The 20,220-nt window shown below is 36.7% G+C and overlaps 1 protein-coding gene across 5 annotated transcripts in view; it reads left to right on the top strand.

Annotated features, from left to right (window-relative positions):
• The first annotated feature begins 11,759 nt into the window (after positions 1–11,759).
• elavl2 (ELAV like neuron-specific RNA binding protein 2) overlaps positions 11,760–20,220 on the top strand; it is a 43,111-nt gene continuing 34,650 nt past the window's right edge. For 3 of the 5 annotated variants that reach the window (XM_022668604.2, XM_022668603.2, XM_007235520.4), the window contains exon 1: positions 15,828–15,955. The gene's annotated coding sequence lies outside the window, so the exon portion shown is untranslated. Of the gene's footprint in view, positions 12,202–15,826; positions 15,956–20,220 lie in introns of those variants that run through there. The other 2 variants (XM_007235519.4, XM_022668602.2) reach the window with 2 other exon arrangements.

Here is a 20,220-nt window from a genome sequence, read left to right as displayed (position 1 = left end):
TGTCATCATTTTTTTGTAGTTTTGCTTGATCTACCTGTTCAGTATCTGTTACTCACTACACCAGTGATGACTTTCTTCTTCAGCTTTACAGCTGCTTGTTTTTCACTCATAGACTCTCACAGCTCTCTGGTTTAATGTTACTGGTTCCTCCTCTAACTATAAAAGCTCAGTCTGAACAGATAAAACCCAAATCTGAAACGGAGAGTTCAGATATTCAGCGCTGTTTATTTATTGTTTGAATAATTAATGTATCATGAAACACCAAACAAAACAACACACAACAAAACACAGCTGAGAGTCACATGATCCAATACTTTTACTTTTATAATAAAAATAGGTGGGTTCAGACAGAAGGTGCTGAATCTTCTGAACTGTGTATCAGATCAATATCAGTAAAAACCTGGAAATAAAAACTGAAATGTAGATCTTTTTTTTTTTTTTTCATCTTTAATATCAAATTAAAATTCTTTCTCTCTCTCCGTCTCTCTCTCTCTCAATTCAATTCAATTCAATTCAATTCAATGTAGCTTTATTAGCATGACTTAATTACACTGAATTACAGTGTTGCCAAAGCATTATAACAATTAACAACAATGGTATATGAACATACATAACAGACATAATAACATTTCAGCCTCTCTCTCTCTCTCTCTCTGCATCTCTCTCTCTCTCTTTCTTTCTCTGTATCTATCTCTCTCTCAGTCTCTCTCTCTCGCCCACTCATTTCTGGCTGGAGGATCTGATTTTGGCTGGGTTTCTCGGTGACCTTTGACCTTTCAGTCTTCTCTCTCTGATGATCTGCACTCTGCTTTAGTGGGCTAATCAATGCTTGTGGCGAACAGAGTGTGTGTGTGTGTGTGTGTGTATAAAGTGTGTGTGTGTGTATTGTGAGGAAACAAGTGGTGAGAATGAGGAGATGTGATGATTAAAGTGATCATAATGTTGGTAAGATTATTAATAACTCGTATAACACTTTACAAATCAAACTCTACACATGATCATTTACACTCACATACACACACCAGTATAATATATAATATTATTTTTTGCACTATAAGGTGTAAAATACCACAGGGTGGTGGTGGAGAGGGGTAGCTAACTAAGTTAAGTTAAGCTAAGCTAAGCTAATGAAACAAAACTGTAATTCTTTAAAACATATATTTTATAGTAAAACGAGTGCTGGATATTAATCTACACAGATTTATTTCCTGAAAACTGGTTATTTGGGTGAGTAAAGCACTTCAGTTTATTTACAGTAAGATTAGATTTCCAGATTTCTCCAGCACTAAGGCTGAAGCATTAGCATTATTAGCAATGCTAGTGGTTAGCGCTAGTAAATGCCACCCGATAGCGCTACACTGTGAACCCTGAGTGTTCCCATAAGCCAGGGTGATATTAGCTACTGGTTCATCCCATGTAAAACACACAGACTACAGTCTGACATACTTAAATCTGAACGGTGAAAGAGCTAGCACTTAGCGTGGTTAGCGGCTAATGCTAATGCTGCTGATGAACTCCCTGCATGGAGCTGCATTACCATCACCATGACTCTAAAGGTCAGGGGTCAGCATCTGTTCAGGGATAACTCACACACACACACACACACACACACAAATAATTTATTGCCTGTGTGTGTGTGTGTGTGTGTGTGTGTGTGTGTGTGTGTTTATGAGTGTAAATGAAACAGAGTGAAAAATTAAACCTCTCATTCTTTCATCTTTAACTAAATCAGCTCACACTTATGAACAGAGAAATATCTAAACTAAACTGAATCAACCTGTACTTTATTTAATCTGTTTATTACATTATAAATAATTAAATAAATAAATAAATAAAAGCAAATAACTTAAAATAATGCATGCAATAATTCATTAAATAAAGAGCTTTCTCTTGTGAATGAAAACCTGTATTAAAAATGTGATTTAATCAGACGTTTATTTCTTCTAATATTATTATTATAAAGTTATTTTCTGTGTATTTTAATAACTATAGAAAAGTGTTTTCAGTTCTGTGTTTTTTTTAGCTGATGGAAATCGATGATAATCTTGCGGGTGAATCCAGCAGCATTAATCTTGTGGATCTGTCTGTTCAACTCGCTGTAATCGATCAATACAGAGAAGTGCAGGCTAAATGGTAATTAATCTACACACACACACACACACACATACACACACACACACACACACACACACACACACACACACACACACACACACACACACATTCATACACATTTGAAAAGTAGTTTGTTTGCATTTTTTTTAGAAATATGTTTATATAAATGTTTAATATTGTTTAGTTAATTGAGGGTTAAAATAACACTATCTTGCTCTTTATATCTTTATATATTAAATATTAAATTAACAGTTATTTTGAATATTATTTATATAGAACTCTGAGTTTATATATAATTATCCAGCAGTCACATTCTACAGTAGATTATGATGTAATAACAATACTTACTGTAACTCAGAGAAAAAAAAACAATACAACATTGTTTAATATGGATAACAAAAGAAGTAGGAGTGTATGTGTGTGTGTGTGTGTGTGTGTGTGTGTGTGTAAGACGTTATGCTGTTCTGGGTGGTGTGAGTGGTACTACCATGCTGTGAAATGGCCTAAATTTCACACACACACACACACACACACACACACACACACACACACACACACACACACACAGGTTTGTTTTTAACTATACACACTGTGGACTGTGATTTTCTACATTTATAGACGCATAATGCCTTACCTACACCTAACATTAACACTACTAACACCAACATTATCCATAATATCATTATATCTAACCATCACCATATTAATCCTGAGTGGGCGGAGCTTCTGGTCATGGTGATCATAAGGCTTGTGTTGTGTACAGTAGTAAAGTTGTAGTAAAGTGGTATTAGTGAATATAGTAACTCTGTATTGTAGTAGAGAAGTGGGCGGAGCTTCTTCTGGTCATGGTGAACATAAGGCTTTAGCTGTTGTTAAATGATGGTTTTTGATGCAGTGCATTATTACTTTGATTTTCTTTGCTTTTATCTTTTAAAATAAAAGTGTAATCTGTGTTTTATAGGTGTGTGTGTGTGTGTTTTAGTAGTGTGTGTGTGTGTGTGTGTGTGTGTGTGTAGTTAAAGCAGTGTAAGCTGCAGGAAATGATCATTGATTTTCTCCTCTGAGTTTAAACCCTGTGTTTTCCCTGTGTGTTAAATCCTGGCAGCGCTCCATTTAAACAGCACGGAGCCGTGTGATTGGTCAGTGGCCCCTGTAACCCTCACTGAACTCCGTATGATTGGTGTATCTCTAGGTACTCAGTTAGAATAGATGAGTTTCTGAGTTATATATTTCTGTGTATATAAGTTGTTGGAAGCTGAGTGTGCTACTGTACGTGTGGGACAAAATATTGATATATATTGACACACACATATAAAATTAATTACACTAGGTACATGCTCTAAAATAGAGCTTCTTTTGTATTTTTACACTTTAATGTACATTAAGGCAGCACGGTTCACAGTTTTTCTGTGCTACAACTGCGCACTCTCTCCACTTTTAGACTCTTTGCCCCGTTTTTCTGCGCTAGAAATGTGCACACTCTCTGCTTTTTAGACCCGTTTCTGACACCTAGCGTTAAAACTTTAAATCTTACATTATAAAAACCTGCTTAACAGCGGGCCAACTTTCATTCTATTTCTAAAATACCTCGTGGGCCGCTCCAAAAAAGGAAACGGGCCGCAAATGGCCCCCCTGTCCTACCTGAACACCGGCAGGAACAGCCAAGTCCTGAAGCAGCTTCTCTTCAGCACTGAAGCTCTGCAGCTTACTGGGCTCTTCAGAAACACTGTCCGTGTCCTGTATTTACATAATTAATCTTAGCTAGGCAAAGGTTTAACCATATTTTAAGCACAAAAGCAGCTAAACATCATATTAACTGTTACTGAGTTAGCTAGCATTAGCACCATTTTTTGACTAGCTTACAAACAATAAAGTGCAAAGAGTTTACAAAGCTTATAAACATGTGAACAAAACACAATTTACCTCAACAAAGATGCCCCAAAAAGTCACACAAGTGCTTTAAACTGGCCGTTATCCACATTTTGGACTTGTTTTGGGCTTTTTTAAGCACAAACAGCCTCTGAGCTGCATGGCTCTCTCCTGCTGCTCACAACGCAGCTTCTAGCCCCGCCCACAAAAAGATTCTGACTGACAGGTAAAATAACCAATTATCTTGCTCCAAACAGAAGTTTTTTTTTAACATGAGTGAGCGCAAATATTTATTAATGTGATAAATCACAATTAAACTATTATACGAATAAATATGAACTTGTTTTTAGAATTCCCTTAATTTACATAACATTTAAGCATTTTTAAGCAACAAGATTATCAAATGTACCACCAACAATCCACACACTTCTTTCTAAAAAATATATATATTTTTTTATTATTGACTCCAAGCAAAGTGAATGCTACTTTTCCATTGGTTGAGTTTTAAGTGTTAAAGAGCAGAGCAGACGGTTCTGGAAGTTTCTGTCTGTTGTGTTTATCTGTGTAAACTGAACAGTGTGGCCACTGGTTTGAAATTGGTTATGAAATATTAATTCATTATAATTCTCTATAGTTTATTTTTCTGAGTAAAGGCGAAGCTTTGTGAGCTCAAGCAATGAAATCCTTTCTCTCAGCAAACAGAGACATTTCAATAATTAAATATTCAATTATCCCTCTGTTTAACCCAAAGATAAGATATTTATTCTCTCTAATTGTATGTTAATATCATCTTATATAAGGGTTTGATTTAACTGAGAGCATAAAAAGAACTAAAATAAAACAAGATCAATTATAAAAGTACGTCATAGAGGTCGGGAGAAAACTTGTTGCCCTTTAATGTGTGATTTAAAGATTGTGTGTCTATTCTCAAATTAAACAATTAACAAAAACAAACACATAAACATGTTTTCACATTAAATAAATGTGTGTGATTTAGTTGATGGATGGAAGATGGATGGAGATAAATAAATACAGAACAATCCTGGAAGAAGAAAAGCTGTTGGAGGCTGTAAAAGACTTGAGATCTTCCAGCAAGACGATGACCCTAAACATACAGCCAGAGCTACAGTGGAGCTGTAATGATTTAGATCAGAGAATATTCATGTGTTAGAATGATCCAGTTAAAGTCCTAAAGACCTAAATCTCATTGATCTTCTGTGGAGAGACATGAAAAATGCTGTTCACAGACCAACACTCTCCATCCAACCTGACTGATCTTCAGCTGATTTATAAAGAAGAATGGAGGAAAAATCTCAGTACTGATTAAAAATCTCAAAAAATATATATTTAAGTTTGTGGTTGTATGAAAATAAATGTGAAAAAGATTAAGTGGTATAAACACATTATTTAAAGAGATGTTAAAGGAGATGATAAAGTGCTACGATGCTACGTAGGATGTTATCTTGTCTGCTGTGCATCTGAAGGCTGTTCCACGCTGGAGGATCTTTTGTTTAGAGCTGAGAAATGCAGACGATGTTCAGCGTGATCAACCACATCAACCACGGAGTCTTTCTATAGAAGAGTGACTCAACTTCTCATCAATGCCTTTCACAGCCAGAACACTCTGTACACTATTTATCAGCTTAACCAGGACAAAACCTTCACTTTACATTCAGAACTCACTGAACTACTGAACGCCACGGCTCTAAACCTCAGTGCTCACGGTTTAGCGGTGTTGGGTTGGTTAAAGAGGGTGAATGTGTGGGTGGATGAAGAATAAAACACTGTGTAACAGTGTGAAATGTTAATGGATGCTTGTGAAATGAAACGTACTATACTTTTCGTACTATAAGGCGCACTTAAAATCCTTTCATTTTCCCAAAAAATCATCAGGGCACCTTATGTGTGAATTCTATCAGTCAGGTATCGTCAAGTGTGGAGCAGGAAGAGGATGTGGAGAGCGGATGCAAGTGCGAGTATTTATTGAAAATATAAACAAGAAAACAAACAAAACATAGAAACAACATAATAAACTACATAGAAACAAAGAAAACCAACAACCTAACAGAAGTAAAGACGTAGAAGAACCAACACTGACCGTGGAACAAAGGGACTACTTTTACACATGGATGAAAAAGTAAACACCCGGGGAGAGTAACGAGGGGGTGGAGCTACAGATATGCACATGGAGGAACACAGGACTGGGGCGAAGGGAAAAGGTAAACAAACACAGAGAGCAACATTAGCACAGAAGGAAAAGCGCTAACTCTTTCTCAGAGTTACTCAGTGTAGCGCTAAGCGCTGCTAACCGTGGCTAGCAATAAGCGTTGCTAACCACGCTGTTGACAATATTGGAAATCTAAGCTTACTGTAAATAAACGGAAGTGCATTACCTAAATAAACCGTTTTCAGGAGAGAAATCTGTGTAGATCAATAAAATAAGGTGCACCTTATAGTCCGTAAAATACAGTGCTAGTATTATGGGAACAGACTTATAAGAGAAAGAGGTAAATCCTTCCTCTAATTAAAAAATTTGGAAACCCTTTAAGCTCCTAATACAGATATGTATAGTTATAGCAGTGGAGCTCTAGCTAAAGTTCAGCAACCTAACTGCTGCTAATGATTAACTAGTTAACTTTAGGGCTTTATCGTATGTCTTCAGAAAGTAGGCAGCAATTTTTGCTTTGTTTTAACTTAATTTTCTTAATAAAAATTACTTCTATTAGGTCCAATCCTACCTTTAACAGCCGTAACATCCAGCACTCTCTCAAAGCTGGAGCTTCACATGTTTTAAGTGAACAGTGGAGATAAGTTGTGTGAAGTCATGGTGAAATCTAAAAACCGTGTGTGTGTGAGTGTGTGTATGTGTGTGTGTGTGTGTGTGTGAGTGTGTGTTTGTGTGTGTGTGTGTGTGTGTGTAATAGTCTGTCTCATGCATGTATGACATCATCCCAACACCTATTAGCTATGCATTATGGGTAGCGTGAGACATGATTCATACTGCATGTCCTGGAAACCGATGACATCATTCAGTTTTATTACCCAGAATTCCTCCAACACAAAGAGATGATCTAACATCTGTCTGACTAGCGGAAACAAAGACACACATGAAGAAGATCAATAAATACAGAAGCAGATCACCTCATCACTAAAATCAATCAATCACACCATATATATAAACCTGTTTACACTGAGGAAATGACTGAGTATATTTCATATTCAGAAATATAAAGGAAATTTAAACAAGACCTCTATATTTAATTATAAAATTAATACACAAAAAATAAAAACTATGAGACTATAAACTTAATTTCACTTTCAAATATCACTGTGTTCATCTGCTAAATGATACATTTAACTGAAATTGCTAATCTGAACAATCCATGATTTTTAATGGAAAATCATTAAAATTATCAGAGGTGCCCAAACCTTTTCACACCACTGTATATTTTCCCCATTGTACCAAGTTTTACCTAGGATGCATAACGTGATTAATGTAGCATCCCAAAAGCTAATTTATAGCACTTTTAAAGCACTTATAGCGCCCCCTGTGGACTGCCTCCTTAACAACTCCTAGTGTACATGGAGAAACTATACAGAAACTCTCTTTTCCACCAGATGTGAAACAGGATAATGATCAGATGAAGCCGTGCAGAGCTGAACCTGCCGGGTCTGATTTGGGCCGCAGTGGTTCTGGAGGTGCTGGAGGTGCTGATGCAGCACTTTTCGTACCCCTTTATACCTGCCCTGTCCTTTAATACCCCACACCAGTGCTGAAACCGCACAGTCCTGCAGGATTCTGCAGGGTCAGTACATTATAGTCACATATGTCTCTGTACAGAGTGCTGATTCTGCTCAACAGCCCCGCCCACTTTCTGCTCCATCTTTATATTCATACAGTACAGGAATTTAGTTTCACTCTTCTTTACAGAATTATTTTAATTCAGGAAGCATAGACTTTAACTAGACCCTACATAACCGTTATTTAGTTTTTTAATGCATTCAGAGACAGTGAACTCCTGAGCTTGAGGATCACTAAGGAACAGACGCAGGATTCTGATTCTCCTTCAGGATTTTCTGATAAACAGCAGAATTCCTGCTTCCATATATTACAGCAAATTATCCAGCAGCTCCAGACCATCACACACACACACACACACTACCACCACCATGCTTTACGTCATTCTGGGTTCTTTTGGGACCTCCTGGATGAGTTCTTCATGCCCTTTTGGAGTAATTTCGGTCGGCCGGTCACTCCTGGGAAGGTTCACCAGTGTTCCATGTTTTCTCTATTAGTGAATAATAGTGAATCACTGTGGTTCTCTGGAGTCTCAAAGCTTTAGAAAAGACTTTATAATCTTTCCCAGACTGACAGATGATCAATTACTTTGTTTTCTCATCTGTTTTTGAGTTTCTTCAGATCTTCAGGGGTTTAATAATTATGTGCTGCTTTTTGAGATCTTTTATCTGCTTCATGTTGTCAGACAGATTCTATTTAAGTGATTTCTTGATTCTACAGGTCTGGAATCAGTAATCAGGCCTGGTTGTGGTTAGTAGTGAAATTGAACTCATCCCCTTAATTAAAAAAATATAATTAAAAAAGTGATTTTATATTTACTCAGGTCATATTTGTCTGATATTAAAATATTAAAAGCAGTGTAACTGAGTTTCAGTATATGGAATGGTATATGGTATATATGGTAATGCTATATATGGTATGTATTTTATCTGAAGATCTGATCTCTTGAGAGTGTGTACAGATATTAAGACTCTGTTTTAGGTGAATAGACACAATATGAAAGGTTAAATAGAGGATAAACAGAGAGCAGACAGTGATTCAGGGTTAGTCCCTGTGGATCTGAGACCATATGGTCAGTTAGTGTGAAGGCTTCTGTCTGTGGTTCTGAAACAATGAGATCAGAGTTTATACAGGATTTAATACACCGGTCCCTGTCCCTGTCTGTGGTGCTGAATCGGCCAGTTAAAGCCCTTAATATCAGTCTATGAGAATTATTTTAATTCAGACACATTGGAGGATTTTTCAGCATAAAAGTCCTGTTTAAGATCATCCACAGCATCTCGATCAGACTTTAACTAGACCCTCCAAAACCATCATTTACTTTATTAATCCATTCAGAGACAGTGTGTGCTTTGGGTCATTGTCCTGCTGCAGAACCCAAGCATCATAGGCAATCTCAAGATTAGGGCAGGCTATCGATACGATACGATTTCATATTTGAAACAAAAAAAGTAAAAAAAAAAACCCACAAAAGGTAATAATTATTCTCGCACAATGTATTTATTTAACAGCCGACATGACTAAGCTTTTCCTGATCGACTCGTTTTTCTGAATATTTTCTTTTACTAGCTGCTGCAGACAATGGAGGTTGAGGAAGAGTTTTATGTGCAGCATCATATACAATATAGTTGTCCTGTGAACAGATTCTCCTGATCCACCTGGGCTGTGGATCTCTGCAGCTCCTCCAGAGTGATCATGGGTCTCTCGGCTGCTTTTCTGATCAGTGCTGTAGTCCATGTATTTCCTGTAGTCTCTGTAGTTCCTGTCTGTGGTGCTAAGGGACAGGGTTAGTGCATATCACTATAGAAACAGAAGATGTTCAATAACCTTTAAAAGCTCCTAATCACAGCATCACAATCACCGACTGCACTGCCTTCAGCTGATCACAGGATATTACAGAGTTTCAGCCTCACGCCAGATAAAGGTCAGTTACCCCCACAGCTGTACAGAAAACACCTTATCTTCTCATTACCACCATATACAGCACAGAGTACCTACAGCATAGAGTACCTACAGCATAGAGTATCTACAGCACAGAGTAACTACGGCACAGAGTAACTACACCATAGAGTAACTACAGCATAGAGTATCTACAGCATAGAGTAACTACAGCACAGAATAACTACACCATAGAGTATCTACAGCATAGAGTAACTACAGCATAGAGTATCTACAGCATAGAGTATCTACAGCACAGAGTAACTACAGCACAGAGTAACTACACCATAGAGTATCTACAGCATAGAGTAACTACAGCATAGAGTATCTACAGCATAGAGTATCTACAGCACAGAGTAACTACAGCACAGAGTAACTACACCATAGAGTATCTACAGCATAGAGTAACTACAGCATAGAGTATCTACAGCATAGAGTATCTACAGCATAGAGTAACTACAGCATAGAGTATCTACAGCATAGAGTAACTACAGCATAGAGTATCTACAGCATAGAGTATCTACAGCATAGAGTAACTACAGCACAGAATAACTACACCATAGAGTATCTACAGCATAGAGTAACTACAGCATAGAGTAACTACAGCATAGAGTATCTACACCATAGAGTATCTACAGCATAGAGTAACTACAGCATAGAGTATCTACAGCATAGAGTATCTACAGCACAGAGTAACTACAGCACAGAGTAACTACACCATAGAGTATCTACAGCATAGAGTAACTACAGCATAGAGTATCTACAGCATAGAGTAACTACAGCATAGAGTATCTACAGCATAGAGTATCTACAGCATAGAGTAACTACAGCACAGAATAACTACACCATAGAGTATCTACAGCATAGAGTAACTACAGCATAGAGTAACTACAGCACAGAGTAACTACAGCACAGAGTAACTACACCATAGAGTAACTACACCATAGAGTAACTACAGCATAGAGTATCTACAGCATAGAGTAACTACAGCATAGAGTATCTACAGCATAGAGTATCTACACCATAGAGTAACTACACCATAGAGTAACTACAGCATAGAGTAACTACACCATAGAGTAACTACACCATAGAGTAACTACAGCATAGAGTAACTACACCATAGAGTAACTACACCATAGAGTAACTACAGCATAGAGTAACTACAGCATAGAGTAACAGCGTAAAGCATCTACAGTGTAAAGCTCAAATGTGAAGCATTTACAGCTTACTTTCTTCAACTACTGGGAATGACTACACACTGATGGTGAGAGTCTGAAACTGGGGGACACGCCCAGTATGCAAATAGAAAAGCATCAGTCAATGATTTAACTCAAAGATCTTTCTTTGAATGTATATTTGGCCACACATACATTCACTAATATAAAATAGCTGAGTAATGATTGGAAATATATGTAAATATGATTTTACATAAAACAGACTGTGCGTTTACTGTGTATGAGGGGTTAAATAAAGAGAGAGAGAGAGAGAGAGAGAAAGAGAGAGAGAGAATAAAGGAGGGATGGTGAGAGGACAGGGAGGATGAGTGCAGGTGTCCTCGTGCTCTTCAGAGATAAACGCGCGAGAGATACAGATCGCAGACTGGTCACGTGATCGAGGCTCGCGCGCGCGAGGCTCATCTTCATTCCTCACCAGTTCAGCTCTCCGCTAGCGCGGGAGGGGCGGGGCTTTCCGTCTGGCTGCGCTGATTGGCAGGCGGAGGGAGCCAGTGGGGCGTGGGGGCGGGGCGGATGCGGGGATGCAGGGATGCGAGGCTGAGGACCAGTGGAGGAGGATGGAGGAGAAGAGCCAATCACAGCGCAGGAGTATCCCTCCGCGAGCAGTGCGTGAGACTGCGTGTGTGAGAGAGACTGTATGTGTGTGCGTGTGTGTGTGTGTGTTTGAGACTGTGTGAGACAGTGTGTGTGTGCGTGCGTGCGCGCGCGCTGAATGGATGAAGCGCGGAGGGATCTGAGGGGTGTGGTTGGGTGGTGTATAAATGCAGCAGTCTGCACTATTTTCCTCCCTTTAAAAACCTTCATCTCCTCCTTCATCTCCATCCTCCACATGTCCACGAGCCTCCCTCTCTCTCTCTCTCTTACACCCATTCACACACACACACTGGCTCACACACACACACAGTGATGTGGGGATGCTACCAATAGCCAGACAGGCAGGAGTCTGCTTTTTATTTTAGGGCGTTATTTTATTCTTTCTTATTTAATTCCTTCTCTTTTATTTCTTTCATTCAATTTCCCTCCCTCTCTTCTGTTTCCCTTTGTTTTACGTTTTCAATAAACATTTAATTTTATATCATTTGACTTGTTCTTCTATATCATAATCAGAGCTGGGTTTGTTTGATTTGATTTGTTTTTAATTTTCATTATTTTAATTTTCTGTCTGGGCGTGTTGGTCGGCTGGTTGGTTATAAGGCATATTTGGCTTCTGGGACGACCTTAACTTTGCCTTGCTTTAGAGAGACGGTAAGACTTCTACATCTTTTAAATCTTCTAAATCTGATGCTGTATGTGGATTTTTTTTCTGTTTTACTGTTTTTAAATGCTGATTTTTGATTTAAAAATGTTTTTAGATTGACTGCATTATTCATTGAACACCATGTGTGTGTATTACAGTGTGTATAGATTCTGTAGAGTCAATATTGAATCTATTTTTTAGTTTTTTTCCTGGCTTGCCTTCCTCTGAATGGAATTAATCCTGTTTAAACCGATGCTGTTTACACCGCTGATCCAGCTGTTTATCTGTTTATCTGCTTTATTAGCTATTTAATCTCACTTATCAGCAACTCAATCAGCCTATAGACCAACAATCCACGTTACAACCAAATGCTGAGTCTGCTAACCTCACCTTATCTAGTGATTCCAGCTTAACAATACTAGACTCCTCTTATTAGTAGTGTTAATATTGTACTATTTCCTGGTTAAAATTCAGTAGACAACCCTGTTTTGTTTGGATAATTGTAGTAATTGTCTTTGAGTCTTTGTCTTTTAAATTGAGAAAGGTCACCTTCTTATTTCATAGACATTAAACAAGCTCTAAATCTGAGATTCACCTTCTTTAAAGGAGCTGTTAATCTGCAGTTTCCCCAATACCTTATACCATTTTCCTTTAAAATGCTTTAAAACCATTGGTTAAGCTTTTAGACTTCCATAGTAAAGTGGGCCTCAGTAAAGTCATTTAGTTCATTGTCCAATGAATGGTTCTACACCATAATCATGGCCTGTTGTTTTGATTAAGCTTTATTTAGGAAAAATGGCTTAAACACTCTCAAAAATAGGGTACGTTATTTCTGCTTTGCAAAATGAGAACTTCAATTTAAAATTTAAATCAATCGTTTTACTGTAGAAAAACATATTTTACAAAGATTCTAATTCAAAACAGTGTTAAAAAACAATGAAAAGACTCTTAAATGGTTCTGCGTTATAAAAACTTGAATGTTAAATAATATATAGCTTACGAGTGCATGTGAAAAAACACTTGAACGTAGGGTTAAACACACTCTGGATAGTTTTAATGAAAGATTATAGTGGATATAAAGATAATACTTGATAATAAATGTTGTGGGAGTGTACGTTAAATAAAAGAAGCTTAGTTGACTCTCTTTGTATAGTAGTGTATGTTGGGAAACTCCCTTTAAACCTCGTTTTAAAGAATTTCCAGAGTGTATGCTGGAGAATATAACTTTGTAGGGACTATTTAAGAGTGAATGTTGGGTAAAGGAACTGTTTTTTTATACAAGATAATATTTCAGATATTAGAATATTTTTTGGCACTTTTTGACAGTGTATGTTGAATAGAAGAACCTTATTTAACAGCCGTTGGATGTATAATAGAGCACAGAACTCTCTTTTTGGACATTTTAAAGAGTGTGTGTTGAATAAAATGATATTTTTGGAAGATTTTAAGGGATCACATGGGAGAGTAGAATTCATGTTGGTTAAAGGGAATTGTACAGGGTTTAATGAAAGGTTATAATTGTTTAATACTGAATAAAAGAACCTCATCTGACAATATCTGAATGTATGTTGGGAATGAGAGTGATTATTGGAAAATATAACATTTAAAATAAAGCTTGTTGGATAGTAAAACACTTTTTTTGCACAAATAGAGACTCTGTGTTTCTGTATGTTGGAAAAAAGAGCTTCCTTTGGAAACTATTAGGAGTATAAATTAAATAATCTAACCATTTTGAGTTTATGTTGGATAATCAAACCCAATTTAGTACCTTTAAAATTTAATTTTTATGGTTAAAAATGGCAAAATTTATGTTGAACAATTGAACCATTTTTGGTATTTTATAAGGGTGTATCATATAATACTGTACAGTGAGCTCTGAACTGATGTTCAGTTCAATTTAAGGTAGGGTTTGCCTTTTTTGGTCATTTGGTTAATTAAAGATTAATTTTCTAAGGAATCAGAGTTATATTTAGGTCCTTCACTGAAATGCATATTAATTTCCCAAGAGTAAAATGACTTTTATTCGGCTGTTCTGGGTCTTTTAATTAATTCCTGCTTTAAATTAATAATTGTGTGTCTGATGTAAACAAACTTCTCCTATAAAAACTGATTAAACGATTTAAATATCACTGTAAGAAGCACAGTTATTAAATACAGTATATTATGATCATTAAGGAGCTCTGTGGCTCAGAAATGGGAGGTTATGTGGATGTCCAGTTGCAAATTCACCCATAGCACACTATAGATGGAAGTAATGTAAGTAAAAAAAATGTTTGCTTATTTTTTTACGCTAATTAGTCATGTGACAAAATTGATAGTCTGGTGACACACATTTACACATATACTTACTGTATAGTTCAGAAGGAAGATTATCTTTATTGATGCTGAAGTTTATGCTTAATGTCTGTTTCAAGCTGTTGAGTGTGGAATATGGAGCTACACTAGTGTTTATTGTCTCTGTTAAAGCACTTGTCAATCATGATTTTATACAAGATTAATTCACAGAATACTGTTGCTCTGATTAATAAAATTATTTTTAAGGGATTGGCATCAATATTACAAATCTAAGTGTATCATTAGAATCTAGATTATCATTGAAAAATTACTTTATTTCAGTAATTCGGTTGAAAATGTGAAACTCATATATTATATAGATGCATCACACACAGAGTAATCTATTTTAAGTGTTGATTTATTTTATTGTTGATGATTATGGCTTTGAACATTATATAAGACCAATTGGTACATTTGTCATTGTGGGCATTGTGCCAAGACCTGCTGGAAAATGAAATCCGCATCTGCAAAAGTTGTCAGCAGAGGGAGCCATCAGTAAATTTTGCATTTCATTTGTAAATCAAGGGACCAGAGTGGGACACACAGTCCAAACTGCTTGAGGTCTAGAGTGAAGTTTCTACAATCAGTGATGGTTTGGAGAGACAGGTCATCTGCTGGTCTTGATCCACTGTGTTTTATTAACAAGTCTAAAGTCTAAAGTTTTGTTTTCCCACAAAATCTTGCAGCACTTCATATCATACAGCTTCCCTCTGCTGATAACAACTTTATGGAGATGCGGATTTCATTTTCCAGCAGGAGTTGGCACACTGCCCACATTGCCAAAAGTACCAATTGGTCTTACATAATATTAAAAAAAAATTGAGACACTGTTTTTGGGTTTTCATTGGCTGTAAGCTTCGTAATCATTAACAATAAAAGAAATAAACGCTTAAAATACATCTATTTAATATATGAGTTTTACATTTTCAACTGATTTACTGAAATAAAGTAACATTTTAATGATATTCTAATCTATATGTGTATTTATTTTATTTTATTTTATGTGTGTGTTTGTTTAGTGCTGTGGGGGGAGCTGCAATTAGTTATTTAGTGCTGATTTTTAGTAATAAATAAGCTGCGCTGGTTTTAAAACCGGTTATTTCCAGAAAAATCGATCTGATTGATCTGAATTCGCAGCACCTGAGCTAAACTCGCCTCTGCTCAAAGACCCGCCCACTTTAACTCGCTTATCAAGCCAATTGTCCAATCGCGTCGCGGGGAGCGCGGCCGGGCGTCTGTGATTGGCTGGCCGGGACAACAGTTTATTTCAGGGGGTGCTGTGATTGGCCGGCCGGGACAGCAGTTTATTTTAGGGGCCGCTGGGTTTCCCGCCGCGGCCGTTAGCATTAGCTCGGGGTGCGCGTGAGGCTGCGGGTTTATGGAGCGGCTTCTATAAGAAGATCAGTAACGCGGTGATTATCGGTGAAGGTAAGAGCGGAGGAACGGGAACCGGGGCTAGAGAGGCTCCGGGGCTCGGTTTCGGTCCGAACTTTAATAAAAAACGCTTATTTTGCAGGTTATTTCAGTGTAAAACTTGGAGTTTAGGCGGGAGAGAGTCCCTCAGGTTAGCATTAGCTTCCCTCAGCGGGGTAATTAAGGTTCGCGGTTAGCTCTCCTAGCTAACTATACTAAGAGAACTAACCTAACAGCTCTGTTTTATAAACTATATAACCTTTAATAATAAAGCATTTAAACGCAGTGTTGGTTTAATTATTTTATATATTTTTAGTTAATTATTGAGTTATAGGTTTCTTTGTTTGTTTAAACTGCGGTATTAGCTAACTTAATTAGTTATTAATTAGCTAGCTTTAGTGTTTGAGTGTAGGCACGTGCTCGGGGTTAGCTAACTTGTTCACTCTTATTTCTGCGGGTTATTATAACATTTTAGATGTGTTAAGAGCTATATTTTATAGTTAGTTAACCTTTTTTCAGTGTTTAAAACTTAAGTGTTTTTTTTTTTAATTGAGTTGTTTTACATATATTAACACTAGGTTATGCTTTTATTGCTTGTTTTACCTAGCAAATTGGCCAATTAACTCTTCTATGGTTTATTAAAGCGTTTTAAATGCAGTATGATTTTTACAATATTAATCTTGGGTTATAGTTGTGTTAATTAGGTAATTATAAAGTATTTAAAACGTTTCATAATAAAGCTTTTAAACACAGTGTGGGTATAATAATATTTACTAGTTAATTATTTTGGGTTATGGGTCATCTTTGTGTGTTTAACCTGCTGTATTAGCTAATTGGCTTAGCTTTGTTTCAACATAGGCACGTGGGCAGGGTTAGCCATAACTCTTTATATCTGCGGTTTATTAAAACATGTTTGTTTAGTAATGAAGCTTTTAAGTGCAGTATTAACAATAATCATTAATAATATATGCTAGGCTAGCTATAACTATAGCTGAATTTAATCTGCTGAAACTGTTTTTTGGATGGTTGTAATTCATTGTCAAGGCTTTTCAGTAGGTTAGCAGTCATGTACTCGCCACTCCTGATTAATTGGTTAGTGATTAAAGTTAAGAGCTCTTCTTTATAGTTAGTTAATCTTTTAAATTATTCAACAATTAAGCTTTTAAACGCAGTTTTTTGCTATTCATATTAATGCTAGATTATGCCTTTTTTTTCCTATGCTTGGTAATGCTCCTGTGTTAATTAGTTAACCCAATTAGTTAGGGCTAGTTTTAGTGTTGTAGTTAAAGGTGCATGGGCAGAGTTAGCTGTAGCTCTTTATTTCTGTGGTTTCTTAAAACATTTTAAATGTATTTGGGCCAGAAATGCAGGTGAAAATGCGAGTGTGTTATAGAAGAAGCTGGCTAGTTTCTGCGAACTTTAATAGGTCGGCATTCATTCATACCTTAACCGGGTAAATTACTAGTTAGCTAAAAATAATTAAGCTTTTAAACGCACTACTTATATTAATGCTAGGTTATGGTTCTCTGCTTGTTAATAACCTGTGTTAGCGCTAGTTTTAGTGTTGTATAGGTGCCTGGTCGGGGTTAGCCATAGTTGTTTATTTCTGCTGTTTAAATGGCTTTTTGTCAAAAAAGTAAGGCGAAATAGATGGTATATTTAAAGATGCTGGCTAGTAATAACTCTGCAGAATTTAATGTTAAAACTGATTTTTGGATTGTTGTAACTCATTGCAGTAAAGGCTATTCAGTAGGTTAGCATTCGATGTTGGCTAAAGTTAAGAGCTCAGTTTTATGACCTTTAAATTTTTAATAAAGCTTTATAATCGCAGCATGTTTTCATTATTTATATAAGCTTGTTATTTTTGAGCTATATATTTATTTTTTTAGCCAACCTAGGTAGTTTCATTTGTGGAGTTAATTATGATGAAGCCGTGGTTGTCCCTCATCTCTGCATGTTTTGGGAGCTTCCATGCTCTAAAATCTGATTCAAATTATCAGCAAAAGTCAAAATTTAAATTTGCTGTTTCCTCTGGCACTCCAATGCTTCCAAAATTGATATCTTTACTCTCTGAAATATATAATTCATGCCATAGAGGGTAGCAATTGTGTTTTTGGTGAAGAATTAAGGTTACCCAACTTTAATTATTTAAGATATCATGGAAACACTGTATATAAAGTAACAGGGAAAACCCTGATGTGCAAAAGAGGGGTGAGAGAACAAAAAATTATGAAAAAAGTTAATTCAGGAATACCTTGAAGAATGATTGCATTTGTTGTACAGATATAGAAAATTAAACTCAAAGTTGGGTTAGATTAGCTAATTAACTGTTTAAGGCAATTCTTAAAATACTGCTTTGCTAGCAAGTTGGCTATATAGTTATAAGTATCTAGCGAGACATCTGAATGAATGCTGTCAATTAGGCCTAATCCTATTTCTGTTTTCCTTACCACTTGTTTTTGAACATAACCCTTCTCCTTAGAACCTAATTACCTAAGATTTGCTGATCATGTAATGCTGGAGTCATGTTGCTGAAGTGTCCAAACAACTATACTTTCTGCTTTGTATTTCTCTGATCTAGACACAGGCATATATAGCTTGTAGGCATATATAGTTGGTAGACTTTGTAACCTGTATCTGTAAGTTTTCATCCTTAGTCTGTTTTCTTCTCCTGTGTCTTAAGGTTTGGGAGTATATAGCTTTTTCTGTGTGCTCTCAGCCAATGCTGAGATTGATTAATAATGCCTGAGCATCAGTTACATCAGCACTTCTCAGTGGGGTGGGCTTTGAGCTAATGCATCTACTGTATACTCTCCAACTTCAGCGTGAGTTATTACACCTCCACTCCAGCCAAATGTATCTCAGCTTGGCAGTTAGCTTACAGACACAGTCACCAGTACTGTAAAGGGCACGCTGGAGAGAAAACCTTTAAAATTATTTACAGCTTAAATTAAGCAAAATTGTGATGCAGCCTTTAAATGAAAAATTTTAAATCTTGACTAGTATTCAACAATACCTCAAGTAATTTTTGCCTTTAGTTCTGGAGTATTTGCATTTGGTGGGTTGCTGATTGATTAAAAGAAGCCCTGGGCTGATTGCTCTCTTAGATAGTCTTGCTAGATTCTAGCCAAAGGTCTTTAGAGTGCCTCGTTGTGCTGAGGATCAGATGAATGACTGGGCTTTTAACATCAATTATAAATTCTAAAGCTTGCGATTTTAAGAGTTTATATTCCCTGAGCAGCACTAAGCATTTCTCTGTGCTATTTATACACACAGCAGTTCACATAAATACAAATTTCAGTTATTGAAGCAGAAAAACAAGCCGTGTCCTTACCTTAACATTAGATACTGAACTTAACTAGATGGATGAATTGAAACAATGGTATGGTTGTTTAAAGAGCGTTTTTGCATTGTCTATTGTTTGCTTTGCCTTGTGTGAATTTTAGAACCCTCAATTGGTGCATGTGTAGAATTCAGTTTGTTCTGTCTAGAGGTTAATGGCAAGTTCAATGTGGAGATGTGCTGAATAACTTGTGGCCAACACAAGGTAGCACATCATTATGGGGAAAAAAATGTAATGTGTAAATATTTAGTCCCCTAAATAAAATCCAGTGCAATTCATTCCCTATTCTTTAAGTCTCAGTATAAATACAGCTGTCCTCTGTAGAGCTCAGTGGTTTATTAGTGAACACTAGTGAACAAACAGCATCATGAAGAGCAAGAAGGAACTCAGCAGACAGGTCAGAGATAAAGTTGTGGAGAAGTTTAAAGCAGGGTTAGATTATAAAAACACTCATCTCAAATCTCAAGCTTTAATCATCCCAGTCAGCTCTGTTTCATCAATCCATCATCCAAAAATGAAGGAAAAATTATTCTACAACTGTTTCTTCAAACCTACCAAGACATGAACCAACTATCCACCCAAACTGACAGGTCCAGCAAGGAGAGCACTGATTAGAGATGTTCTGACCTAAATCTCATTGATCTTCTATGGAGAGACATAAGTGCTGTTCACAGACGCTCTCCATCCAACCTGGCTGAACTTCAGCTGTTTGATAAAGAAGAATGGAGCAAAAATCTCAGTCTCTAGATGATCAAAACTGGTAGAGAAAAACCTCAAAAGACCTGAAAGGTGTTTTTTGTTTGAGTAAAATTTGGAAACGCATTTTTCTTCCACTCATGTGCTGCATTGTGTGGGATATGAATACTTATGCATGCCACTGTAATCACTTCACGGCCTCAATACACACTTCACTTCTGAACCTGATTGTGTGTGTGCT

The sequence above is a fragment of the Astyanax mexicanus genome, chromosome 25 (genome assembly GCF_023375975.1).
Source record: "Astyanax mexicanus isolate ESR-SI-001 chromosome 25, AstMex3_surface, whole genome shotgun sequence".
NCBI lineage: Eukaryota > Metazoa > Chordata > Actinopteri > Characiformes > Acestrorhamphidae > Astyanax > Astyanax mexicanus.
The sequence above is the reverse complement of the archived record's forward strand: the minus strand, read 5'-3'. Positions and strand labels throughout refer to the sequence as shown.